We start from the raw sequence: 27,457 nt of genomic DNA, 5'->3' as shown, positions 1-27,457 counted from the left end.
GAAGGGTCAGGAAAGTAGCAAAAGGAAGCAGGCAACTGTCAAGAAGAAACAAGGCTTGATCCGACCTGGGTCTTTTGCTTATGTTATTGTTTGCGTTACAAGTGATGGGCAGCACCGGTTTCCAAACTATGGGCCGTGACCCAGCACTGGGTCGGTCACACAATGTCAGGCCCTGGGTCACCAAATTTCCAGTTTAAAGCCTTCCTCACTAGGTTAGCCAGTCTATGTCCATGAATTTATCTAGTTCTCTTTTAAACTCTGTTATAGTCCTAGCCTTCACAACCTCCTCAGGCAAGGAGTTCCACAGATTGACTGTGCGCTGTGTGAAGAAGAACGTCCTTTTATTTGTTTTAAACCTGCTGCCCATTAGTTTCATTGGGTGGCCCCTAGTTCTTATATTATGGGAACACGTAAATAATTTTTCCTTATTCACCTCCTCCTCACCACTCTGGCATGAGCTAGAGCAGCTCACAGGCTGCTCTGATTCACACCACGGGCCGGGCAGGCACCGGAATACAGAGCGCGTGCATGTCCCCGCAAGCACAGGGCCAGGGCGAGAGCCATCGTGCCTTTGTGACGTGCAGGCCAGGCTAGCGCAGCAAGGAGAGCAGCCCCCAGAGGCTGACTGGCCCTCTGGCCCACCGCGCTCACTCTCCCATGCAGGGACGTGGGCCGAGAACAAGCTCAGCCGGCTGCTGCCCATTTGTTCTGTGAATCAGGCATCGACAGGGTCATCCCTAGGGGGCCGTGGGGCCTGGGGCTACCCCCACCCCAGTGCCCAGGTGCAGGGCCCAGGGCAACCCTCCTGCTGCAGGCCCCGCTCCCGCCAGCCCCTTTCCCCAAACCCCACCCCTATTCTGCCCCTCCCTGCCGCTTCCCCTGAGCAACAAGAGCCCAGGGATGACAGGGCCTGGTTGCCACCCCTCCCGCACGCCCAGTGAAGCCGAGTGCAGGGGGCTGGGACAGGGTGGTGGGGTGGGGCGGAGAGGAGCAGGCTGCAGTGCTGGGAGTGTGTGTGTGTGGGGGGGGACCCCTGCTGCCACCCCATGCTAGGCTTCTCCCCTCAGGCCATCCTCTGGACCACTCCTAGGACTGTTGAAGCAGCCACCATGGGGCCCCCCTCCCAAAATGCAGGGGCAGGGGCAGGGGCGGCCGCCACGAATTGCGCAGTGGACGGGACGGCTCGGGGAGCAAAGGAGGAAGTCCAGGATGAAGCCTCACAACCGTGGGTTTAGCAGGGCAATGCTCAAACCACTGAGCTATTCCTCCCCCTGCCTCCTGCACAGTGCTGCAAGGCACCTGGCCCCATCCTGGTGTGAGGCAGCAATCTGGAGGCCAGGGAGAGGAGGAGAGCGAAGGGGAGCATGTGGCCCTGCATGCCCCCTCCCTGGCTGCGTCTAGATTGGCATGATTTTCCGGATATGCTTTTAACGGAAAAGTTTTCCGTTAAAAGCATTTTTGGAACAGAGTGTCTAGATGGGCATGGACGCTTTTCCACAAAAGCACTTTTTGCGGAAAAGCGTCCGTGGCCAATCTAGACGCGCTTTTCCGCAAAAAAGCCCTGATCGCCTTTTTCGCGATTGGGGCTTTTTTGCGGAAAACAAATCTGAGCTGTCTACACTGCCCCTTTTGCGCAAAAGTTTTGCACAGATGGACTGTTGCCCGAATGGGAGCAGCACAGTATTTCCGCAAGAACACTGACAATCTTACATGAGAGCGTCAGTGCTTTTGCGGAAATTCAAGCGGCCAGTGTAGACAGCTGGCAAGTTTTTCCAGAAAAGCGGCTGATTTTCTGGAAAAACTGGCCAGTCTCGACACAGCCCCTGTGTGTTCCTCGGGAAAGGTACCACGCTAGGTGGATTCCATCCCTGGGGGTCCAGCCAGGTGGAGAGCGCTCAGCAGGGAGGGCCTGGGTCTGTCAGTCACCCCTTCCCTTCACTAAGGTGCAGGTGTGGGTGTGTGTTGCCCAGCCCAGCGTGAACCCCAAACTCTTAAAGATAAGAAAGTAAATAAAAGGACTCTAGCTACCCGGTATTTCTTCTGAACAGGGGCTCAGTCAGCTCGCCCTTAACGGGAACGTGTGCACTGCAGAGTTCTGATGGCCGCCGAGCTCGCTTGGATAAGAATCATTTGATCAGTCCTGTATTCAGCCTTGGGAAACATGATCACCTTGCCTGCGGACAGCCGTGTTCCCGTGGCAGGAGTGGCCCCCTGGGCAGTTTCCAAACCTGCACGCTGTGGCCACGAGATGGTGCCACTGTACCACTAACCTCCACCAGTGTCTGCTGAGGGTGCAGCCAGACCCGTGTGACCCAGCCAGGCTGCTTAGTTTGTTCCATGTAGGACTTTGGCACAGCAGGAAAACACAAGACCTAACTGAGGTAGTAGAGCAGAGGGGCAGGGAAGTCTGGGTGCTCCTGGCTGATTTATTTTAAAAACTCCCACTTGAAAATTAAACTCAGGAAGAGGAGGACAGGGCAGGGAAAGTCACCCTAAGAATCTCTAGTCCTGACTGATAATGCCCCTAATCCAACATTTATTGCTGTAATGAATCTGCAGCAGCCATGACTTCCCCAATGTGCAGTGTGGCACATCCCAGGCCTGCAGAACTTGGTGGCAGCCATGGGGATAGAACTCAGAACCTTCTACTCTAGAAGTCCAGGGACAAAGAGAAATCTTGATCAGCTGTTAGCAGTACAAGGTCGATAATAGATATGGATGAGCTGCTCTGACTATCTCCAGGAGAAGGTAGTGATTCATTAGGACTGAAAAAGATACAGAGTAAGACAACAAAAATGATCAAGAGTATAGAGCAGCTTCTACTGAGTTTAAAAAGTCTGCAACTGCTTAGCTTGGGGGGGAGGGGATATGATAAAGGTCTATAAAATCATGAATGGTGTGGAGAACGTGAACAAGGAAGTATTATTTACCCCATTACATCACAGAAGAACTGGCGGCCTGATGTAATCAATAGGCAGCAGGTTTAAAACAAACCAAAGAAGTACTACTCCACACTTTGCAAGTCAATCTGTGGAACTCCTTGCCACATGATGTTGTGCTAGGACTGGACAATATGGATGGATCTTTCAAAATGTCCCTGTCCTGTTCATTCCTTCTAAAGCATGTGGCACTGTCCACTGGTAGACAACAGGAAACTGAACTTGATGGACCATTTACTGTGACCATTCTTATGTTATCATTTCATGAGTGCTACTACTATGCTGAGTGCTACATAAATACTAGGTATGTCTGGTAAGACAGAGGGTTGGGGGGAACTGAATGAAACCTTCTGCTCTTTATCATTGACATTTTAAAAAGTTTCCATGGGCTCTGTTTAGCCACAGAGGATACTATGCAGCAGCCGCCAGGTGTTTATAAACCTGTTCAGACATGGACAAAGCACACAGTGCGTCAGATGTTGGGCTGGGTTGGATCAGGTGTAGCAAAAGGTGTAGTCTGGAGAGGGACCTGAAAGCATAGACACACAGAAATGAGAGGTGGGAAAAGCCAATCCAGTTTCATGCCTTCAGTGAGTTCAGATGGTTCATTTCCTATAGGCGAGTATCTTGTGCTTTGGGCAGTTCAGTTCTATTAGGGTAAATTCAAGTTTTATTCCTTTTCCTTTTTTTTTTTTTTTTTTTTTTTTGCTGGTTTCAATAATTACACCACATGCACCGGAATATCAGAGCTTTGAAAGGCTGCAGTCATTGATGCACTGGAAGCGATAAACCCAGTCTGTGCCGTCCTAGAGGAAAACAGACATTCAGCGAGGTAATGACAAACCCTAGGGCAGATTACCGTCATTAGAACAGGGCGAATAATTTGTAACCAATAACAAAATTAGCCTCTATCTGGGAGCTGATCCCAATTTATTTCCTACTCGGATTTACTCTGGAGGATTTTTTCATCTTGGGTTTTCACACTCCCTGGCTTGCTTGCAGGCGGTTTGCTGGTGGTCAGACCAGGATATTCCAAATTCTAGCTGAGGGATTTGGTTGGATACATCATATGCTATTTCTTTTCTGTGTTCCCTGACTGGGTGAGCCCAAAGGCCCTTCCAAAATGCGTACACAGGCATGCAAGGTTAGAATCTGCTTTCTGGATGAAATTCACCCAGGTGGAAAGAGCCTCACAAGGAGTTTTGTGCATCATTTAAGTCCCATTCACACCTATTGAACCTAGCTTTGGATTAACTCTTGCTTAAAGCAGATAAGGGGTTCCAGAGATGGTGGTTGCGGCTAGTGGCAACTGGGAAATCAATCAATGTATTCATAGTTCTAAAAGCACCTGAAAGTTGTTTGTAGTTTGATCAGAAAATATTCTCGCTCTCTCTGTCTTTTTCTCTTTCTTTTTCTTTCCAGCCTCCTGATCCTGCAACATTTAAAATTGTGCTTCTTCCTCTTTGAACTCCTGAGCTGATCCTCTTTACACAAAGGCTGGAGAAGCTGCCAGAAAAACAGGGAGTCTAGGCTGGGTGGCTTTGAGGGCACGTTGCATAAATGATGGGTTGGAAGATGGCCTGTGTCAGCAGTGACTGCAGTGGGGTTAGGGCCTGGCACAGGGGTGGGCAATAATTTTTTGCCAGGGGCCACTTTGGAAATTATTGGACATCAAGCAGAAAGGGCGAGGCCAAGATACTTCCGGGTTCCCCACCCCCAGACAATGATTGGTCTGGGGGTGAGGGAGTGCCTTTGCCCCGCCCCCGCATCCTCCCTAGGTGCCCATGCCCCTGGCGTGGGAGGAGGCTTCCCGCGCTCCCTTATCCCTAGGCCAATTAGGGCTTGGGGGCAGGGGAGCGGTGAAGCCTCCGCTCTCCCCCCCACCCTGTGAGCAGCGCATGGTGCTTCAAAGTGCCACGTGCTCCTGGAAGGGCAGGAGGAGGCTTCATGAGCTCCCCTGCCCCCAGGCTTTAATTGGGCTGGGGGCAGGGGAGCAGCAGGGTCTCCGTGGGCTGGATCTACCTGCTTGGCGAGCTGGATCCGGCCTGTGGAGGCCCTTTTGCCCACCCCTGGCCTGGCACGTTCTGACTATCAAAATCCAGTGAGGGTAGGACGTGCTGCACCCATCTCCTGGGCCCACCGTGGGCCTGATTCCTGGACAGCTGAGTACGATCAAAGACTGGGCTAGCCTCCCGTGTGTTCCAGGAGCTCTGGAAAGGAAGCTCCTCTCTTGTAAGTTCCTGTGCTTGGCTGCCAGCAAAAGCAATCACACTCTAGAACAAACCCACCCTCTGAGTCTGGGCGAAAGCTCGGACAAGCCTCCTGTAACATTGGAGACGGGTCAGGAAGCTGCTTCTTGCTCAGGGGTCTTGTCCCTTCTCGGCTGCTCTCTGCAGGAGCTGATACAGGCAGACCAAGAGTCTCGGAACAACCTGAGACCAAGCAGTGCAGCTATGAAAACTCAGGAGACCTCTAGTCCTGTCCCTGCTCTGCCACAGACCTCCTGCTAGCCTGTGTAACCTTGGGCACGTCACTTAGTGGTTCTGAGTCTGACTTCTCCAGGCGGGGGGGTGGGGTCAGACAAGTACACAAGAGTGATATTACTTTACGGAGTATCTTGCATATTCTTCTGAAGCAGCCCACACTGGGGATTCCTCTAGAGAGACCTGTAGACCAGCGGTTCTCAAACCTTTTGGCCTGCAGTCCACCATCCTCAATACAGATCTTTCTGTGGACCAACCAGCAAGTCACCCATGATGATAAAATGGGTGCAGGAGTGGACTTGGGGGGGTGTCTGTGAGGGAGGGAAAGTGTAGAAGCAGGGTGGGGGTGGGGGTCTCAGAAGGAGGGGGGTGTAGGAGCGGGGTGGAGGGGTGAGGTCTCAGTGGGAGGGAATGCGGGAGGGGGTTGGGAGTGCCGGGTCCGGGCATGAGGGGTCAGGGGGCACTTACCTGGCTCCGTGCCTCCCACTGCTCCCAGGCACTGCCCCCCCCCCCCCACTGTTCCCATTGGCCCTGCGGCCTCCAGGTAAGTGGTTTCCTGCACTGCTGGGGAGGGCGGGGGGGTGGGGAAGCAGTGGCAGACCGGTCCCGGCTGCTCGCTGCATTTCCCATTCACAGCATGAAAAGCAAGAGTGCGTTTCCAAGGGATGCAGCAGCACTCGGCAATTTATGTACCAGTCAATTATTTATATCTGGGGCCCTATTCCACTTCCTTCTGCGAGATGGTATTTATGAATGCAGGTGGCCTGACGGTGGCTTTATTGTAAACCTGAGCACATATGCTGCGTCTCCTGAATGCGTTCTGAACGGTGACAGTGGCCATCTGGGCGTGGGTGCCACAGGGTGTGTGGGGGGGAAGGGGGGGAACCCAGGAGAAACGGAATGAATTAGAAGGAAAATTTAAGCTGGGAGGGAGGTGGACCCGATGGGATGGGACAGATCTTTTCCTTCTCTAATGACGGTGTTCCTGTTTTATTGTGGTAGGCAGAGCTGGTCTTAGGGGCAGGCAAGCCAGGCGGTTTTCAAGGAGCAGTCGACAGAGCCCGTCTTAGGGGTGGGCTGTGACTGCATTTCCGGTCTGAGGGGCCCCCAGGTTTCACTGCTTATTCCCAACTCCCCTGCTCCCCTTTTTCTTTTCTTGACAAATTTTTGTCTGGTATTTTTTTAAAACCATCTGGCAAGTCTACGGGTGAGCTGGGCGGTCGCCCGGGGCTGCCAATTGCCTAGGACCGGCCCTGGTGGTAGGACTGAACATAACTTCACAGACATGGCTGAGGTCTGTTCTGGCCTGATAAAGTCCAATTCTGATGTTTCCAGAGAAACTCTACCCTCGACAAAGCTCCAATGAGGATATTAATAAAGTGCCAACACGCTCACCCAGACCAAACCCACGTCTGAGGCCTTGCTTTGTCAGAGTTGGCCATCCTTGCTACCAGGCACCTGTGACCTGGTGCCTAAGGATTCCTTGCTCTGCTTGCTGAACATGCATGGATGAGAACCTGAGGCCCTCTGCCAGAGGCCTTGTGGTCCTGCCAACCCCGGCACCTGAGAGACAATAGAGAAATCCTCCAAGCGGGCTAGAGTGGCAGCGAAGGAAGCCATATAAAAGGAGCTGGGGAACAGAGCAGCAGTCAGTGCCTCTGGAGACCTCAAGCTGTGCAGACTGGGTGACTGGGAGAGCAGCACCGTTGCGGACAGCCCTGTGTGGTGACCTCAGTGAAGACTGGACTATGCTGGGACGCAGAGATAAAGCCCTGAGATAAAGGGAGGATACCCTCAGAGCCATGCAGAGCGATGCTCTGGCAACAATTTAAAGGGCCCAGGGCTCTGGCTGCTGTAGCAGTGGCAGGAGCCAGAAGCCCCGGGTCCCTCGGAATCGCTGGGCCCTGGAGCAATTTCCCCCTTTGCCTGGTTATTTGCATGAGCTAGCTTGGTGACTACACCCACGCCGGGGCTCCCTCCAAAGGATCATGCTGCAGAAAGGTGTGTGGAGGGAGGAGACTTCTGCTGCTCCCTCCCGTGAAAGCAGACACCTTCGCCGGCTTTGGGGGAGCAGCGCGTCTCGACATCCCACCCGCCCAGGCCTCCCTGGTGCTATCGCCTGTCGTCCCTGGCCGTAAAGCCCGGTGCACACCAGCGAACAGCTGCGATTAATTAAAAGGAATCACAGACCCTTATCGGGAACATCTGGTCACCTCCCCGGGGTGGGGGGGCTCAGTGCAAATGTGCCGCTTTTGCTGTGTTAGACTAAGGGACAGCTCAGCTTGTCAGGAGCCCCGGAGGTTGGCTGGGACGTGGCTCAGGGACACCTCTCTGGGAGCCCCCCAGAGGGCTGGCTGTAAAGTCGGATGGAAACGATTCCACGAAGCACAGTTCAAATGCTCCACTCGTAATGGGCTGAGGCCCACCTGGCTTGGGGAGGGGTGTCTGAGATGGGACGCTCTTGACCCCTGGAGAGGCTGGTTCAGGCTGACCCATCATGGGGCAGGAGAGATCTAGGCACAGATTTCAGGGAGCTGAGCCAGCGCCTCTGTTGGGTAGGCCGGAGGCACATCACCCCGGATCTCCCCTCTTCTCTGGGCCTGGTATGTTCCTTGCTCAGGGAGCAATCCCACCCCACACCTGACCCTCTGTCCTTACAATGTGCCCCCTCCAACCCAGCCCTTTCTACACTAGCTAGAACCCAAGAGTCTGGATGCTCCCATCCCCTGCTGTAACCACTAGACCCCACTCAGACTATCTTACTGCCCCTGTATAAAACTATGGTACGCCCACAACTTGAATACTGTGTACAGATGTGGTCTCCTCACCTCAAAAAAGATATTTTGGCCTTGGAAAGGGTTCAGAAAAGGGCAACTAAAATGATGAGGGGTTTGGAACCGGTCCCATATGAGGAGAGGTTAAAGAGACTGGGACTTTTCAGTTTAGAAAAGAGGAGACTGAGGGGGATATGATAGAGGTCTATAAAATCATGAGTGGTGTGGAGAGGGCTGATAAAGAAAAGTTATTTATTAGTTCCCTAAATAGAAGAACTAGAGGACACCAAATGAAATTAATGGGTAGCAGGTTTAGAACTAATAAAAGAAAGTTCTTCTTCACACAGCGTGTAGTCAACCTGTGGAACTCCTTGCCAGAGGAGGCTGTGAAGGCTAGGACTATAATAGAGTTTAAAGAGAAGCTAGATAATTTCATGGAGGTTAGGTCCATAAAAGGCTATTAGCCAGGGGATAAAATGGTGTCCTTGGCCTCTGTTTGTCAGAGGCTGGAGAGAGATGGCAGGAGACAAATCGCTTGATCATTGTCTTAGGTCCACCCTCTCTAGGGCACCTTTGGTCTGACCCAGTACGGCCGTTCTTATGTTCTCCCCTTCCGGAGCAGAGACAGATCTCCAGTCTGAGTCCCATGCTTGAGTCGTTAAAGTTCTGCAAGTCCCCATTCCACAGCTTCTATGAGCATAGTACTGCACAGCATTTACGGGGGGAGGGGAGGAAATTGAGCAGCACTGACTGCTTGGCCCCCCCTCCTGAGGTCCCGGTCCACTCCCGCTGTGGGCGGTGCTATGGTGCCCCCCTCCATGAGCTACGGCAGCGCAGGCTGGAACCTCTTCACGCTGTTTAAAATTCCAGCCACCATGGCTAATATAGCCTCATTTCTGCGAAAAAAAGCACAATTAATCGCCGAGGCGAGGAGCTAATGCCGCGTCCTCAGCTGCTCGGGATATTAATAGGTGGCATTTCCACATTCCTATTTTACATTCAGCCTGAAGGGGGACTTTGAAAAAAAAAAAACCCACACACCCAACCTTCCCTAATTAAATACCAGATTAGAAAAATGGCTTTTCCCTTCCTGCCTCTGCTCCATTACAGGCCCAGTGAGAGGGCAGCATGACGCAGCCTGCGAATCCAGGACCGGGGGGTGGGCGGGTGTCCCAGGCAGCTGGGCTGATCCCTCCCCTCCCGCACCAAGGAAGGATGGGGAGGAGCGATCCCTTGGCCGTGCCGCCCAACCCACAGCAAACCGGACTGCAAGGTGAGCAGAGGGGTTTTACCAGGGAGGGACCGTTGTCTCCTCTGGCTCAAAGAACCTGAGGGGAGCGGGAGTGGGGGAGTGGCAGGAAGGAGAATGTCTGATCTCGAATATACTACCGGATAAATACATGCAACTATTTTACTGCTAGATGCATGCAGGCGCCTGCCACCTGTGTGTGCATGCTCTCTCTCTCTCTTACACACACACTGAGGAACTCTCACACGCACAAACACATGGCTAGACCGACACAGCCGCATGCCCAAACATGCATTGGTTACCATACACCCACACGTGTGTGCCGGCATCCATATGAGGGTGTGTGCACATGTACAGATTCACACATGCGGGACTTGCCCCCTCCCCCACCCAAGACACTGTCCAGCCATTTCACAATCACGAATATCAGAACAAACCCAAATTCAAACTCTCTGGTATATCTGCTTCACACTTTCTCCCTCCCCCTGCACCCAGAGGTAGGGTTGCCAGATGGTTTAACCAAAAATCCCAAACACCCCCTCCCCACCCAAAAAAAAAAGGGGGGGGGAATTCTGTGGAGGGGAAAAAAACGGGGAGTCCGAAGTTGTTGAGCAAAACCAACCAAACAAAACCAGCATGGCCCCTTTAAGAAATGTTTTTGAGGCTTTTTGGCCCTGCCATCTCGTCTTCCTGCTCCGGGCCAGACAGCTCCCCTGTGGAACCAGGTAAGCACCTGGCTGGGTGCCTCCTGGCTGGGAAAAAATCAGAAAATACCAGACAGTTTAGGTGTCTGGTATTTTCTGAATTGTTTTTTACCGGACAGGAGGCAAAAATACTGGACTGTCTGGGTCAATACTGGACACCTGACAATTAGGGTCGCCAGATGGACCCCCCCAAAAATACCGGACATGTGGTATTTTGGTCAAGCAAAAAAAAACCCCAATGCAGGCTAAAAATTTTTGTCAAGTAAAAAAAAAAGGAGCGCAGGATAATAAGTACTGCCTCCCCAGCAGGGCCAGCCCGAGGCATTCTGACGCCCTGGGCACGGGCATGCGGCGCCACCCCCGGGCGCCCGCCCCCGGCTGTCTGGCTCAGCTGTCGCTGCTGGCGCGTGCACCGGGCAGTGTAGGGCCCCAAGGCCATGGGGGAAAGGTCGCTGCTGGCCGGCACCGCGGGGATGCGGGCGGGCCGGCGCTGCGGGAGCCGGGCACATGGCGCCTGATGGCAGCTATAAGGGATGCTGCGTGCCCCTTACAGCTGCCATCAGGCGCCCCCTATCGGTTGGCACCGTGGGCAGCTGCCCGGCTCTCCCATGCCTCCGTCCGGCCCTGCTCCCCAGCCACTCCCTCCTCCCCTTCTGACGGGCCCAGACCGGCAATTGCAGCTCCGCCTCCCAGCTGGGACTCCCAGCGCCAATCGTGGCCCCGCCTCCCAGCCTGGGAGTTCCAGCCACTCCCCCAGCCCCCACCAGGCTTCTGCGCAATCACAGGCACCTAGCGCTGATCGTGGCCCCGCCTTCCAGCCACTCCCCCTGCCCACACCAGGCTTCCGTCCGGTGCGCAGCCAGAAAAATCAAAGAATACTGGACATTGCACATGTCCGGTATTCTCTGATTTTTTTTTTAACCAGACAAAGAGCAGAAACAGTGGACTGTCTGGTAGAATAGCGGACACCTGGCAACCCTACGTGACAACCCTACAGAGGACAAAACAGAACAAAGACCAGGTGCCCCGTGCTGGAGTTAGGGGCACTGCAATGAGCAGGAGGCCAGCAAGGGGAGCACTCAGGTTGACAAGACACGCTGGCGTGGCTCACAAATACTTTGTGCTTGCTGCACGATCCCCAGTCCAGCAGGGCTTACTCCTGCACCAGCAAGGCCAGGCGTTTTCCAGATCTCCTGCTTCACGTTAACCCCCTTCCATGCAGTGCCAGCCCTGCTAGGCGGAGGTTTCAGCCGGCCCTGAGCCTTCTCAGCACCTGGCTAAGGCAGCGGAACATGGAGAAGAGGGCGGGGGGATGGGGAGGGAAGAAAACAGGTTAAAGGTCTTGAATGCCCCTCGGGGGACAAGTTCTCCTTCTCTGACCGCACATTTCACTTCAGTGAGCTGTGAAGAGGCCCTGGGCGTTGGCTACAACAGCTGTCAATCAGGCCCTCCCTGGGATTAGCAGGCCTGTCAATCGCCCCTTCTCTGCGGGCACTGTGTCCCCTCACAAACTGGGCCTTTCAGAGATTAACTGTAAAGCTCTCGCTCTCTCTCTGCAGTGCGTGGTCCTGGCCAGTTCTGTTAACCTTGTTTACACTCCCAGGCTGCACTGCACCTCCACCAGGGAAAGGCAGTATCATCAGCAAATGTCAATTCTTCTTTGCGGAAGTCACAGAGGAGCAATAAAATGCAACAATATTCAGATCCAGCAGGCCTCCCTGCGCTGTAACTTGCGACAGGAAGGCTGTGATTTGTATGATTTAAACGCTCCGCGGAGTTCACCAATTCACACTTCCTCTGGTTTGGTTTTGTTTTGTTTGTAGTCTGGTCATTGGAGCAGAGAACTCGGAGGCTAGACACGTGCCTGCCACTTACCTGCTTCATGGCCTTCAGAGAGTCCCAGTACTTTTCTGTGTTTCTGTTTACATCACTGCAAAATGGTTATGATATGGTTAAGGCAGGAGTCCCCGCATGGCATTACCCACAGTCTTCCAAATTCTTTCTGTGCGAGCAAATGCTCAGTTTTGGGAAGACTTTCAGAACTGATAGGGTACGTGTGAAACAAAAACCAACTAAACTTACACACCACTAATTTCCTCAGCAATTTGCTATCAGGCGACAGAGGGCCATTGCTGGCATCAGAAACTGGTGCCAGAAGAGAGAACAATAAATACCAAAATTCCAGGATCATTAGTGTTCATGGAGACCCTCTAATAGGGGTTACTGATTATTACAGCGTATGCAGATAGGCTCTTCATTATCCCACAGAGAGACTTCTGGAAATGAGGACTTTCCCTTATCCTGTTCAGAAGAGACAAGAGGAATCCTTGACTAACGATGACACTTGACCATAACCCATGGATATTAGGCAGTGGGGAGCAAAATAGTGGATTCACAGTAATGGAAGCCAAATTAGCAGAAAGCTCAGAATAAATGCAACATCTAAAAATACAATCACATAATATAAAGAGGATAATTAAAGCAACAGTCGATTAAAGCCGACATGTGTTCCCCATTGTGCTTTCTGTGAGGGCTGTGGTCTTGGAATATCAATCCATGAGCAGGTCCCTCCTGGGAGAATGATATCACAGCCTGATCTGGCCTTATTATGGTAGCCTCAGCTCTGTGATCTCGCTTGCTCAGTGTGTGTGTTCTTTGGGAAATGTATTACATGAGCCAAAAAGTATGATAATACATCTGGCGGGAGCAGCTCCTTCTCCCCTGGTCCGTGGGGTGAGAGTAAAGCTCTGCATGAGCGCACAGAAACAGCCCCACAAGCCTTCGCCCCAGAGAGTTGGCCAATTTATTTCTCTGATATTGACAGAAAGAAGGATGAAACGCTTTGACGGGGCAACACAGTTGGCCAAAGCCTCAGCACATCTGCAAAGGACAAAATTAGGAATGAACAAACTGGATTAGATCATAATCCTCCGGCAATAAGGTCCGGACCCCTTGTTTCACTCAGGTTTGAAGCCGTTGGGATGGCTTTTTTTTTTTTTTTAAGTCTTCATTTTTCATCCTAGGTGTTGTCTGTTACTCTTGCCAAAGGCCTGTGAGCAGAACCATATGGCTGGTGTATCAAGTTGGAGTAGAACCCGGGCAGGCCAAAAACCTAGTGACAAGTCCTGGCCCTCGTGAGGACCCCAGCCCAGGTCTAGCTGAACCATGGGTCTGATCCAATATGGCAACTCCTATGTTCCAAAGTGATTTGCCCCGTGGGACCCTGCTTTGTTGTCCCATGTGACTGAGGTCTCCTTATATCTCAATAGCCAGGTCCATACTGAGGTCTAGGCATCATGTCTGCATTGCACCAGCACCCTACAACATGTCTAAATGCCCAAAGCCATCTCCCTGCAGGCTTGTGTTAAGACCTGGGAAGGATTTTCTGGACTGGAGTGGAGTAGTGGATTTCCCCCCCCCCCCCCCAAGTCCTGACAGGCGTGTGAGGAGGAACATCTCCGGTGCTACCCTGACCTGTCTCCACCTTTCCCGCTCAGCGTCGGTTGTGCAGAGCACCCTTCGTATCCTTGGTTCGCCAGTGCAGTCACCCAGGCCGAGGGAATTAAGGTTCCCTGAGGAATTAAACAAAATACCAACCACCAGCTGTTACTGACTAGCACGTGGTTCTACCCCGGCAGCAGCCTCCGCACCGGCACCGGAGTTCATGCTGCCGGCAGACTTGCTCCTGACCAGGAAGTTGATGTACTAAATGCCTGCCAAGGGTTTTTCTCTCCTCCTCCTGGCACAAGGGACACTTGAAGCTGGCTGCAGAGGGCCATGTGTCGCTGAAACAGGGACATCCTTCGGTTCTCTTCCAGCGAGCATGTGTGTCCGGCACCTCAGAGATGCCAGAATCCATCTTTAGACTCCTGGAGAGCCAGGCGAGATTGACAGCATCCTGAAAGTAAGAAGCAAAGAGACTCCCCAGAGATGGTGTGGTTGGAAGGCTTGAGGTGGGATCTGGGAACCAACAGGATACGGGTGTACCAGCACTGGGAAGCTAACCCCCTCTCTTTGTTTCTGGAAATACACTATAGGTGGGCATGGTTTTGGCCAGCAGGTGTGAGTGCACGTGCACATGTGAACATGTGTATCCAGCTGCAGCTGCAGATGGGTTGAATGGACGCACGTTGCCTGATTCTGAATCCACTCAAACATGCCGGAGCTCGAACCTCTGACTCACAATCTAATGGCAGCGGGTTTACACTCAGCACATGTGAGGCCGGACCCCTGTGGGTTCCCCATTGCCGACCAGTGTTCCCTGTAAGCTGAACCCTTCGCCGGTTGCCCAGGAGAGATTCAAACGCCGCCCAGTTGGTTAGCAGAATGTCCGCAGCCTCCCCCAGCTGGCAGAATATGTTTCTATTGGTGGTGCACCTCTGTATGTGCCTTGATGCACCAGAACAAAATTTATTCCGCCCATGGATGGGGAAAAAAATCAGAGGGAACATTACTGCCGACCCAGGACAAGCCTGCTTTTCCCCATAAGAGAAAACATGCACATTTCTCCATGTGTTCTCTTTTCTCCATCACCTTCAGGTCTCTCCTTTCTCTGCTCGTCCTCAGCCTGCATTCCCAGGGTGGGGGAAGCTGGTGTTTTTCCTGGAGGAGAGGGGCAGGACAGGGAATGGGGCAGCGGCAGGGGCAGGGAGTGGCATCCAGTGAGCGCAGACTGTCCCCTGTACTCTCCCATTCGCTGCTCACCAAAACCGCCTTCCCAGGCTCTTGTTAAAATTTTCCACCCATCGGGCTTCCTGGTGCGATGCAATGAATGTCATTCGGGAGCCAATGCACGCGCAGCCAGACGGGCCCAGGGGGCAGTTAGTCAGGGACTATTTAAAGCACAGACACATGAACTTTTATAACCTCATTGTTTACTTCCAAGCTGTTTGTAAAAACTGCTCTCCCCCCAAGCCCCTTTCTGCTACAGAGCGCAGCCTTGGCAGTCTCCCCAGAAAGCACCCCAGGCATCTGCCTTCACAGCTCGGGTCCAATGGCCTGTTTTTCTAGGGGCTATGCAGAGCTCCCTTCAAAACCAGTTGGGTCTCTCTGCGGCATGGCGGAGACATGCTGCATCCTACACATAGGCATGGATATCATATTTGGCCAATCAGTCACACTGTGGCTGAAGAGGGGGTCAGCCCCTGCTGCAATGTTCCCCTTAATTTTTTCCATCTGTGTGCGGAATATTTTTTTCTGTGCACCAAGACATGTGCCAATGTGCACCACAATGGAAACAAACAAACACAAAAACCCTATCGATGGCACTCGGCTAATCAGCTGGCAGAGCATTCGAATCTCTCTGCACACCTTACAGGGAACACTGCAGCCCCACATATGTCTGTTTTGTCTGGGGGCTTTTCTTCTCACTGGCTTGTGGCCACATAGGAAGCAAATGCTACCCTAGCCACACACTGCCCTCCTGGAAGGCCTGTCATGTTCCAGCAGATGAGCTCAGCTTGTATCAGGTTAAGCCTCTGAACTGCCCTTCAGCAGATGGGTCGAGATGGCTATTTGCCTTTTCCAGGGGGAGACCCAGAGGCTCAGTGATTTGCTGGCACTCACACAAACGATGAGTGACAGATCTGGGGACAGGACCCAGGAATCCTGATGACCTCACTCCCCTGCTTCAGCTACCAGACCATTCTCCTGTAAGGAAATGGGCGACTGAGTCCAACCCCAGGCATCATGGGATTCAAACTCCCCGTCTGCTCTCTGGCCAGAAGGTGACAAGACTGCATTAGGTAAGGGGGCTGTATTGGCCAAGTACCTCAGCAAAAGTACATGCCTTACAGGGAGTCCCTCCTCCTGGGCTCTTACCAGTGCACGGAGGCCAAGCGGATAAGAAATGCCACCGCTAGCCAATGTTCCCTCTAACTTTTCCCATTCACGGGTAGAATAAATTTTGTCATGTGCACCAAGGCATGTGCAGATGTGCACCACCATAGAAACACACAGACACTCTGCTAATCAGTGGGGCAGCATTTGAATTGCTCCTGGGCGGCTGTCCAAGCACCCAGCTTACAGGGAACACTGCCACTAGCTAAACAGGCCCCTTTTCATTTTTTTGCTATAACTGTCCTCCCCCCAAGAGAGGTGAGGCTCGTGGTCTGGGTCCCAAGGGCTGAAGGAGCTGGGAAAGAAGGAGGAGGCAGAGCAGCTGTTGACCGATAGGCTGTTTACTTGGGAGGAGGATGAGTTCATTGGGTGGGGGGATGGGGGACGGGGGTGTAAGGCAAGACTGGTCCTCTCAGTGGAGTCTCCAATGTGTTAGGGGCTCCAAGTCCCATTAGCTTTGCTCCAGCTTTGCTGGGCATCCAGGAGGCTAATGTCCCGGCTCCTCAGTTCCCATGAAGTTCCAGTGCTCTGGGACTGACCCCGGTGGTACCTCTGCCGCTCCAGCTGTCTGTGCGCGCACACGTCCCGAGGGTGGGAGAACACCTCTTCCAACATCTGCTTGGCGTTTGTTTGTCTTTCATTTCCATCCACGGCCCCCTTTTATCCTTCCATCTGCGTGGGGCTAAAAATAGGGCCTTGGCCTGCCTTGATCGGCTCTGCTTAAGCTTTTAGAGACTTCAATGAAATCCCTCTTGTGGCCCTTCTTTTTCCCCGGTTGGACAGGAGGGGAAGGAATGGATTTGTGTGTCGCCTACCCAAACGGCAGCTTCTTTTCAGTTCTGCGGATCGGCACAGCCCTCGTGCCACGGCCAGGGATGACTCTACCCTTACAGGCTGTTCCTTAGGGCAGCAGAACCAACATCCGCGTATGGGTGGCTGCGGTGGGATGGACACTTGTGGGTGGCCGGCGGTTGTGTATGGGGCTTTAGCAATGAGCAGCAAGGGACTGAGCCCAAGATTCTCTCACTTTCATTGTGTTTGCAGTAGGAGAGAAGCCCCAGCAGGTCTGGTGTCACCAACACCTTAGGCCTCCAGGGGCCACAAATTTTTATTGCTGACAAACATGGTCTTGACAGGTCAACTGCTCGTGTGACTGGGTGTGGGACTGATCCCTTGAGGCGCTGTGCATAGGGGCCTTAATAAATACATCTTGCCTGATTCTGCTCTCATAATGGTGCAGATCAGGAGTAACTCCAGTGAAACGGGTCTTATATGAGCACCAGACCCAGAGACCCTTCCCAAGAGCAGGACAGCAATTTCTTTCTCAAGCTGAGGTTCCTGAAGGCCCTCCCTTCTCCCGCACTGGCACATAAGGGCTACGTCTAGACTACATCCCTTTTTCAGAAAAGGGATGTAAATTAGACGTATCGCAATTGCTAATGAAACGGGGATTTAAATCTCCCACGCTTCATTAGCATAAAAATAGCTGCCGCTTTTTTTCGGCACGGAGCTTTGCCGGAGAAAAGCGCGAGTCTAGACGCTGATCTTTCGGAAAGTAAAGCCTTTTCTGAAAGATCCTTTATCCCTCTTGAAATAAGGGAGGGTTTGGGTGATGACCTGGGGCAGGAAGGGATGGTGGCCTGGGGCAGGAAGTTGCAGGAGGAGGGGCTGGGGTGTCAGAGGCAGACTGTGGCTGAGAGGTGCTTAGGTAGGCAGCTCCCGGCCAGCAGCCCTGCACAATCCTGCAGCAAGCTCCCTGCCTGCTGCAGTCCCAGGCTGTTCAAAATGGCTAGACGCTGCGTCACTTCATTTTAGTTCCTCGGGGTGGAAACATGGGGATCAGCTCTCCTGGTTTGATTGCTCAGGGATGCAGATTAAAGACACAGATTCAAATCTGGAGCTCTCCGGGATTATTCAGGTTCCCGCCATTATCACTATGGCTCATCCTCTGCTCGCTAGCAAGAGCCCGGAGCACACCCGCCCTGCGCATTGGCTGGGGTGTGCCAGGCCCTGAGCTCTGGTCCCAGCAGCTGGCATGGAAATCCAATCCACCTGCAGCACAGCTGTGTGTTTCTGCGGTAGAACAAGACGCTACACTGGTCCATCTCTCAGAAGCTGCAACAAATCAGGATCCAGGCAGGGAACAGCCTTGTGGAATGGAGTCCCCCGGAAAAGCTACATTTTAAAGCGAGGTTAGGATGGAGGGCACCACGGCCCAGGAACAAAGAGGAGCGTGACTTCGCGGGGGGCTGAGAGTCCAGAGCAGAAGATGCCGGGGCAGATCCTAGACCACAATCTGCCCTGTAGCCCTGGTGGCAACTTTTTCGGATGGGATCGTTTTCCATCAGCATATGCAGCTGTGCCAGACGCGTTACACTTGGCAGGTGGAGGCTGAGGCCAGTTCCACTGACATTTTGGATGGGAAAATCACCCGGGGAAGTTTCCCCATTCTCCTTGCATTTCAGCGTTTTCATGGGGATTCGTGAGCAGATCCCCCCGCAGGACGACGCTTGTAGCAACTCGTCCTCGCTAACACAAAGAGCATATTAACCGTTCTCTAGCCATTTTCACCCCTCGGTCGCTGCGTGCTTTGTAAACACTGACGAACTCCATCTCGGTCTCCAGGGGGGTGGACCTGCTTCGTCCTGGCTTGACAGCTGGGAAGAGTGGCACTCAGTTATTTGCCTGAAATAATAGGAATAGGACCCAGGCATCCTGACTCCGAGGTTGCGCTACTGGCCACCTGCCTCTAATTGCTCTTGGGTGACTGATACTTCTTGCTTGGCCTGTGTATTTTGCATGGGCTTTATGTGACTTTAACCCACTCTTTCATTTAACCTTTTCCTTGCTCTTAGGTGCTGTGGAGCACCTGCCAACTGAAAACTTTTCTCTCTTAGGGTGTGTCTAGACTACATGCCTCCATCGACGGAGGCATGTAGATTAGATGGATGGACAGAGGGAAATGAAGCCGTGATTTAAATAATCGCAGCTTCATTTAAATATAAATGGCTGCCCCGCTCTGCCGATCAGCTGTTTGTCGGCAGAGCGGGTCAATCTAGACGTTCCCCTGTCGACAGAAAACCCTTTTGTCGACCGCCCCGGTAAACCTCATCCCACGAGGCATAACGGGGCGGTCGACAAAAAGGTTTTCTGTCAACAGGGGACCATCTAGACTGACCCGCTCTGCCGACAAACAGCTGATCGGCAGAGCAGGGCAGCCGTTTAAATTTAAATGAAGCTGCGATTATTTAAATCGTGGCTTCATTTCCCTCTGCTGATCTGTCTAATCTACATGCCTCCGTCGACGGAGGCATGTAGTCTAGACACACCCTTATTGACAGTCTTTCACCAGGGCCAGATTACCTCCTCTGGCGGTCTGGGGCTAGTAGATTTTGTGGGGCCCCCCTCGGCTCTGGGGTGGGGCCAAAACCAAGGGGTCCAACCTAAACCTCCCTTGCTGCAATTTAAGCCCATTGCTTCTCGTCCTCTCAAGAGAAGTTAAGGGGAACATTTTTTCTCCCTCTTCCTTTTAAGATCCTTTTAGGTACTTGAAAGCTGCTAGCATGTCCCCTCTCAGTCTTCTCTTTTCCAGACTAAACAAACCCCATTCTTTCAGTCTTCCCTCATAGGTCATGTCCTCTAGACTAGTGTTTCTCAACCAGTGGTACGAGTATCTTTAGGGGTACTCGAGAGAAGTGTGGGAGGTTTGTCAACAGCGCTGAAATTTGGAGAAAACTGAATTTTTGTTTTAAGTTTTACAGGATTTTATTATTATTGTACTTTTTACACCCCAAAATTTCATTGCCTGCCTGGCTACGATTAGGTCATTTAAACAAATGTGTTGCAACGTTAGAAAAAAATTGTGTGTGTCTGAAAACTGTAGGTACTGGGGGTACTTATACTTTTTTTTTAAAAGGGGTACTTTGTCAAAAAAAAAAAGTTGATAACCACTGCTCTAGACCTTTCATCATTCTTGTTGCTCTTTTGTGGACCTTCTCCAGTTTCTCCACATCCTTCCTGAACTGTGGTGCCCAGAACTGGACACAATACTCTAGTTGAGGCCTAATCCATGCAGAGTAGAGCAGAAGAAGGACTCGTTTGAGGCTGGCTCTTTGGGATCCCAGAGCCTAAGGCCCCAAAACACACAAGCCAAACGCCAGTCTAAACAGCAGAGACCGTGAAAGAAAATCAAGAGCAACCCAGCCCCTCCCCCCCAACGGTGCCCTCGTGAGGCCCCTCATGACAGCACCCACAGGTCCATCATCAAGAAAAGCCCGATTGCCTCCTTGAGGTTAACTCTCCTGTGTGGTACAAGGTTCCCAGTCTGTCTCCCTCTTACAGGGGGATCCCCCGAGCTGAGCCTCACGGGTATTTTTTAAGCTGATGACTCTTTGTTTTAAACTTACGTGGTCATATTAGCCATTGAGTAACTAATGTCATGATTCTGGGGTTTCTACGCTATCATGGTTTATTTGTATGGCAATGGCATGGAGACGATCAACATGGGATCGGGGCCCCTTTGAACTAGGTCTCGTACATACGTTTACATTCATGGAGGAGAGGTCCATTAGTGGCTATTAGTCAGGCTGGGTAGGAATGGTGTCCCCCCTCCCAGCCTGTGGTTGTCAGAAGCTGGGAACGGCAGCATGGGAGGGATCACTTAATGATCGCTTTTTCTATTCATTCCCTCTGGGGCACCTGGAATTGGCCACTGTTGGCAGACAGGACACTGGGCTAGATGGGCCTTTGGCCTGAGCCAGTCTGGCCGTTCTTATGTGGTCTCTGCCCCAAAGAATTTACCATCTAACCAGAGAAGGCAGATAAAGGGGAAACTGAGGCAGGAAATGACTCATCCAGGATGCCCATGGCCGCTGGCAGGTCAGCAGAATCCCAGCCTCACACGCATGGCTACCTTGCCTCTTGAGCAGTGCCTGCTGTGATTTTCATAAGCTACTAACAGAACTAGAAAGTGGGGGGGGGGGGGAGAGCAGGGAGTCTCTCTGGGCTCAAAGCGCTCCTTTGCTCCTCCTGTACGGCCATCTCTGCTTTACTGCTGCTTCCCTGTAGGCCTGACTGCTCCCCTACCCCAAATAGCTCTGGAGTTGGACTTAGCAAAAAGAGGTCATGAGCCTTGGAAAAGAAGTTTCCAGGATGGGGAGCCAAGAAGTAGCCAGGATGGTAGGAATGGTGTCCCTAGCCTCTGTTTGTCTGGATATAGGTCACAGGGGAGGGATCACGTGAGGGCTGCCTGTTGTGTTCCTTCCCTCTAGGGCATCTGGTATTGGCCACTGTTGGCAGACAGGATCCTGGGCTAGATGGACCTTTGGTTTGACCCAGTCTGGCTGTTCGTATGTTCTTATGTCCGTAAGTTGCTGCTCTGCCAGGAATACAGGGGCCTAGGTCATATGTGAGCCCTTGAAAGGGTCCTCGGAGCTCCTGGCTTGGTGGCACAGTCGTGAAGGAGCCTGTCTCCATTGCACCCATTGGGCCACTTGTTTAAGGTTACATAGGGCATCTGGGCCGCACTGGCAATGGAACCTGCCAGAGTTTTGACCACTCTTCCTCCTGTGGGCTGCAGCTAGATGCCCTGAACCACTCTAGCACTTTCATTTCTGCATCTCCATAAACCAGGAAGGGCCTCAGACTGAAGCCACGTCTTCACTATGTAGAAGATTGACACTGCCGCAGTTGATCTTCTGGCGTTTGATTTAGCGGGTCTAGTAAAGACCCGCTAAATCAAACTCAGAGGGTGCCCCTGTTGCAGCTGGTACTCCTGCTCCTCACGAGGAGTAATGGAAGCCAACGGGAGCGTTTGCTCCCATCAACCTCCCCCTGTGGAGACCGCGCAGAAACTCAAATTAAGGTACGTCGACTCCAGCATCGTAATTAACGTCGCTGGAATTGCATATCTCAGTTCGACCTTCCCCTGTCGTGAAGGGACTGGATCCTGGTCCACCTCCACACCTTTGGGCCTAAGCCACTTTCCCTATCCCAGACTCAGACCCTGGTCATCCTGGGCCTGGCGAGGGGTTGGATTCTGGGTCTGCCAGGCTCACCTCTGTGCCGGATGAGGTTTCACAGCCTGCGCTTGCTCATGGAGAGGGTTCAATTCAGTCAATCTCTATTACGGCTCCTTGTCTAATAACCATCCCAGGAGCATTTTGTTGCTCATTGTCCAAAGAAAAAAGCCGCTGATGGCATTAAGTCGCTGGGCCATCAGGGTGCTTTGCAATGTATTCCTCCCCTCCACTCCCCCTGCCTGAGTCACTATGAATAAATCATTGTTTTATTAAAGGGAAGCAGCTGCTTTTTTATTTGATACCCCATCCATATCCACGCAGCCCTGACTGGCACATGCTCCGACTCCAAAGCCCCCATTGACAACCTCTGAAGCATAGCAATTTATACACCAAGCTCCCCAAATCCTATTGAGGCCTCTCCTTTCTGCACGAGCAGCCTCTGAACAGTTAATTCACTGCTCTTTTTGTCACTGGGGTTAAGTGGTTAAGTGTGTGCGGATCCCATAAAAGGCCTCTACTCCATGAAAAGCTATATTTATATTGTAATCACCAACCAACCATTTAGACGATCAATAGCCAGGATAGAAAAGGCAGCGATTGTTGTGGGATTGCTCTGTGGGCTCCCCCTCTCCTCCCCGTCTGCACCCTCCTTCTGCAGAGGAAGGGGGATTACGTCCCACAAAGCCAGCTGCCAGAGTTGGAGATCAGGGAGGCACATCTTTGCTTTAGCAGCCCAAGTTCAAGTCGACGTCCTTTGTGTCCGCAGTTTATTAGTTGATGCCCTCCTGGCAGTGGATACCAACACCTTCTGCAAACCAGCCTGGGCTGCTAATCTCAAGCATTTCCAAGGCAGGTCACCAGGAGTTTCATGCAAACTTTATGAAGCATTTATTGGACGTGTACATCTTGGCAGTAGCTTTATAGGAGCTGTGCTCTATTATCGGTGTCTCACCAACAACGAAATAAGCGTTTCTTTGCCAGCACCCTGTCTTCAGATTTTTGTGTGGAGGGCTCCTACCCGGTTATTACACATGACACTGCCACGCAGAAGACGACATTCGATGTTTTGGGGATTTTACAGGTTCAGGGTCCAATCCTGCCCACTCTCGATGCTTCTCTGCATGCAGAGCTGCGTTGCTGTGATGTAAGCGGTGATTTAAGAACGACTTTGTTGAAGCAGAGGCAAAGGCTGTAGGGATCCTTCAGGTGAAGCCGGGTTGACTTCAATTTTGCTGAAGTTGTTTAGGGGACAGGTATCAACCGCATCCAGCAAAGCCCCTCCTGTGGAAATAAATCTGCAGGCACTTGTGAGGCACCTTTGATTGCTTGCAGCATGAGATTGCAAGACAGGGTCCTTGCAGTCTCGCAGGCTGATTTCGGGTTTGCAGCCTGTGCTGGGGAACAGAGGCATGGATTCCTAGCTTCCAAGGCCAGAAGGGGCCTTTGGGATCCTCTTGTCTGACACCCCCCCCCCCCCCCCCGGATAACAGGCCACAGGCCACAGAACTTCCCCCAAACTTCCCCCAAACTAGATCCCCACCAGTGGGTTATTTGGAAAAACAACCCGACCTTGACTGAAAAATTGTCCATGCTAGCGACTCCACAACAATCCTTGGTAAATTGTTCCCATGGTTAATTATCCTCATAGTTAAAAATGCACGCCTTGCTTCCAGTCAGGACACTGGTGGAAAAAGCTGACAGCTCTGCCCCACAGGAAAAGGGGGGGGGGGGAAGAGAAATTTCTTTGCTCATGGCCCAATTACATGACATGTGAACAAACTGCCAAACAAATTAACGTCGCTGGAGTTGCATATCTCAATTCGACCTTCCCCTGTAGCGAAGGGACTGGATCCTAGTCCATCTCCACACTCGTGGGCCTAAGCCACTCTCCCTATCCCAGACCCAGACCCTGGTCGTCCTGAGCCTGGGGGAGGTTTGGGTTCTGGGTTCACCAGGCTCCCCTCTGTGCTGAATGCGGTTTCACAGCCTGGATGCTATCGTGTAGCTTGGTACAGCTTCGGTGGCTGTAAACAAGACCAAGACCGGTGGCTATAAACAAACTTTATGGGTCTGCAGGAAACTTGGCCACACCCATGAGAAGTGGACATCCGGCTAACTACGATCTTGCCGGACCATGGATGTTGCCAGACCAGATAGTGCCGGGTTAGAGAGGTTCAACCTATATAACAGTTTTTTCTCTCCTCTCCCCACCCCACACACTCAATGCTGCAGCAGGGAAAACGGAGCAAGTTAAACCTATGGCTGTGAGCCAAGGCTCTGCAGGCCCATGGAGAAGAGATGTGAACCTTGTGTTCAGAGATACTACAGCGTTTTGTTTGGAAACTGCCCCCCCCCCCGCCCTTTTTGAAGTGCTCTCGCAAAGGGGCTTGTTGTCTTCCCATAGTGGAACGCACGCGCCCTGCTGGGACCCAAACAGAAGAGCAGCCCCTGTTGAAGTAACCACCTGCCGCTTATTCAAGCGGAAGAGAATTTGGCTGTCTACCCCCGGAGGCTGTGGCATCTCCACAACAGGTCTGGCGATCTCTTTGGAGGGAGCATAGGCTAATGGCACGACCTCCTGGCTGACCTTGGGCAAGACACATCATTGCTCTGTGCCTCAGTTTCCTTTATGTACAGGGGGGCAACACTGATCTATTTTTCCCCTTTGTCGGTATGCGGGGAGGGCAAGTGCATGTGAAACTGATTTAATGGATGCTTGTCAGGTCCCGGGGCCAAAGATGGGTAAAGAAATCCTCAGATTTCAGCCCTGCGCTCTCATAGCAAAACTAATAAAATGAACTCCAGCACATTGCTATTATTAGTTCTGAGGGAGATTTGCCAAGGCACATGGCAACTCGGCATTATTCAGTTGGGGGGGGGGGCATTTGAAGTTCTCCCCGACATTGTTACACAGCCGCTTTGTCACTACGGGTAAGTCTAAACTACATGCCTCCGTCGACGGAGGCATGTAGATTAGACAGATCGGCAGAGGGAAATGAAGCCGCGATTAAAATAATCGCGGCTTCATTTACATTTAAATGTCTCCCCCGCTCTGCCGATCAGCTGTTTGTCGGCAGATCGGGGCAGTCTGGACGCGCTGCGTCGACAAAGAAGCCTTTCTTGATCGGCACAGGTAAACCTGGTTTCACGAGGCATACCTGTGCCGATCAAGAAAGGCTTCTTTGTCGACACGGCGCGTCCAGACTGCCCCGATCTGCCGACAAACAGCTGATCGGCAGAGCGGGGCAGCCATTTAAATTTAAATGAAGCTGCGATTATTTTAATCGCGGCTTCATTTCCCTCTGCCGATCTGTCTAATCTACATGCCTCTGTCGACGGAGGCATGTAGTCTAGACACACCCTACAAGTCTGACCAAAACAGCCTTTCCCTCTCTACCTGAGAACAGCCAAGGACTGGGCGGAAGGATGGGCTGGGTAAGGCACTGAGCTAGACTGCTGGAGCTGTGGGTTCTGCCACTGACTTCCCATGGGACCTTGGGCAAGTTACTTAACACCTCTGGTTGCCACCTCTAACATGACATGATCTTTCCTTTGGCTATTTGGAGGAGATGATTTTCAGGTCAGGGAATGTCTTTTATGAGGTGTTTGTACAGCACTTAGCACGTCGGGGCACCTAACGCACGATGGGGCCTCTTGGTGCTATTGTAACTCAAACACTGGTCTCCCCCATGACAGATGGGGAGACATGCTGCTCTACCAATACTATATACATATAAGCCAGTCATTGGAGGTAATCACCATCCACCTAAAGACTCAGATGATTTTCCCTCCACCATTCTAGCCTGGCTCATGAAGCACTGGGCCACACACCCTCTTGCCTAGGTAACCACCCTCCATTACCCCCTCATTAATTAATCTTCATCATCTCAGACAACTCCTCCTTCCTGTATCTTTATGTGAAGTGCTCACTAACATTTCATGACTTTAACAAGATTAATTGTGCACAGCAAAGAATGGCGCTAGCGAAATTAGTTCCTGGTGAGTAAAGAGGGCTTCCCTTTCCACCAAGAGTAATTTCCAAGTAATCAATTAGATGATGCTCCAACTGATATCCTGCTATTAGGGAATGAGCCTTTTCTCCCTGACATGGGTGTGAATATTCATAAGAATTACACCATTCGACAAAGAAACCTAGATGTTCTCTCCAGCCAGCCTCTTATCCGCCAAGGTTTTATCAGGGGTCTGGTGTGAAGTGCAGAAAAGGGGGCTTCCCCTGCATCAAAAGACTTGCCAAACGGGATTGGACCAGGCTCTATCTAGTTCAGTCTCATGTCCAACAGAGGCTGATGACTGCTGCTGCAGAGCTCAGTGCAAGAACCTTGCCGTTATGGAATAACCTACTCTCAAGGGATCTTTCCTCCTGACCCCTGTTAGGTAAGAGGTTGTTTTATGCTCTGAAGCATGGGGACTGCCTGCCCTTGCAGAACTCGTTTGTTTTGGAACCCTATGAATCTCTGATCTGCACACGAGCTCTGGTGGGGCTCAAAATCTTGTCTCGTCCACCCACCGAAGATGATCTAAACAAAGATATTACCTCCTCCGCCTTGTTTCTATGGCTACGTCTACACTACAACACTATTTCGGGATACCAGAGTATCCTGAAATAGCTATCCTGTGTCTTCACAGCAAGCCCGTTGTTTCAAAATAGAACAGGCTTGCTAGTCTGACGTCCCCGTAAACCTTATTCCATGAGGAGTAAGGGACATTTCAGAATAGCTGGTTATGCGCCAAAGTATGAAATAAGCTATGGCGAAATAGGATCGAAATAAGATACGCCATTTGTGTAGCTCAAATCGCGTATTTTATTTCGCGCTATGGTGCTGCCGCGCTCGATCTTCCCAGTTTGATTTAGGGGGTCTAGCTAAGATTGCATCACTTTAACAAGATTAAGTGAGGGCACCCCCGTCGACGCTGGTCCTACTGTTCCTCACAAGGAATCAGGGAAGCCAATGGGAGCATTTGCTCCTGCTGACCTCCCGCTGTGGAGACCACGCGGAAACTCGAATGAAGGTACATCGACTCCAGCTATGTAATTAACATAGCTGAAGTTGTCTATCGTAATTTGACCTTCCGCTATAGTGTAGGTCCAGCCTGAGATGCTAGTCAGCTATACCCAAGTCTGATCCTTGTTTGAGTCCTGCTTAACTTTTGGTCTCTGTTCTTTCCACTTTAAGGATACTAAGAGGTGCATCCTGTGATGCATTTCACTCATGGATCTCGAAGGGCTTTACAAAAGTGGGCGTTTTTGTCCTGTTTGCATGGGAGGAACACCACGGAGAGAAAGACCAGACAATACTCACAGCTGGAATCAGCAGGATAGTCTGAGGTCGCTTATAGAGTCAGTCATTGGATGTCCTCACTGCTAATTGTAGCTAGCCCAAGGCACTTGCTGGATCTTCCCCCTTCCTTTTGTTCCTTTTCTTACTACT

General features: G+C 51.9%; 1 long non-coding RNA gene across 1 annotated transcript; it reads left to right on the top strand.

The window, feature by feature from the left end:
- Positions 1 to 9,278: 9,278 nt before the first annotated feature.
- Positions 9,279 to 12,651, top strand: LOC142819923 (uncharacterized). The gene is made up of 2 exons (XR_012897607.2): positions 9,279 to 9,469; positions 11,973 to 12,651. It is a non-coding gene; the product is annotated as an uncharacterized LOC142819923 (long non-coding RNA).
- Positions 12,652 to 27,457: the final 14,806 nt, after the last annotated feature.

The sequence above is a fragment of the Pelodiscus sinensis genome, chromosome 26 (assembly GCF_052426305.1).
Source record: "Pelodiscus sinensis isolate ZL-2025 chromosome 26, ASM5242630v1, whole genome shotgun sequence".
Lineage (NCBI taxonomy): Eukaryota > Metazoa > Chordata > Testudines > Trionychidae > Pelodiscus > Pelodiscus sinensis.
The sequence above is the reverse complement of the archived record's forward strand: the minus strand, read 5'-3'. Positions and strand labels throughout refer to the sequence as shown.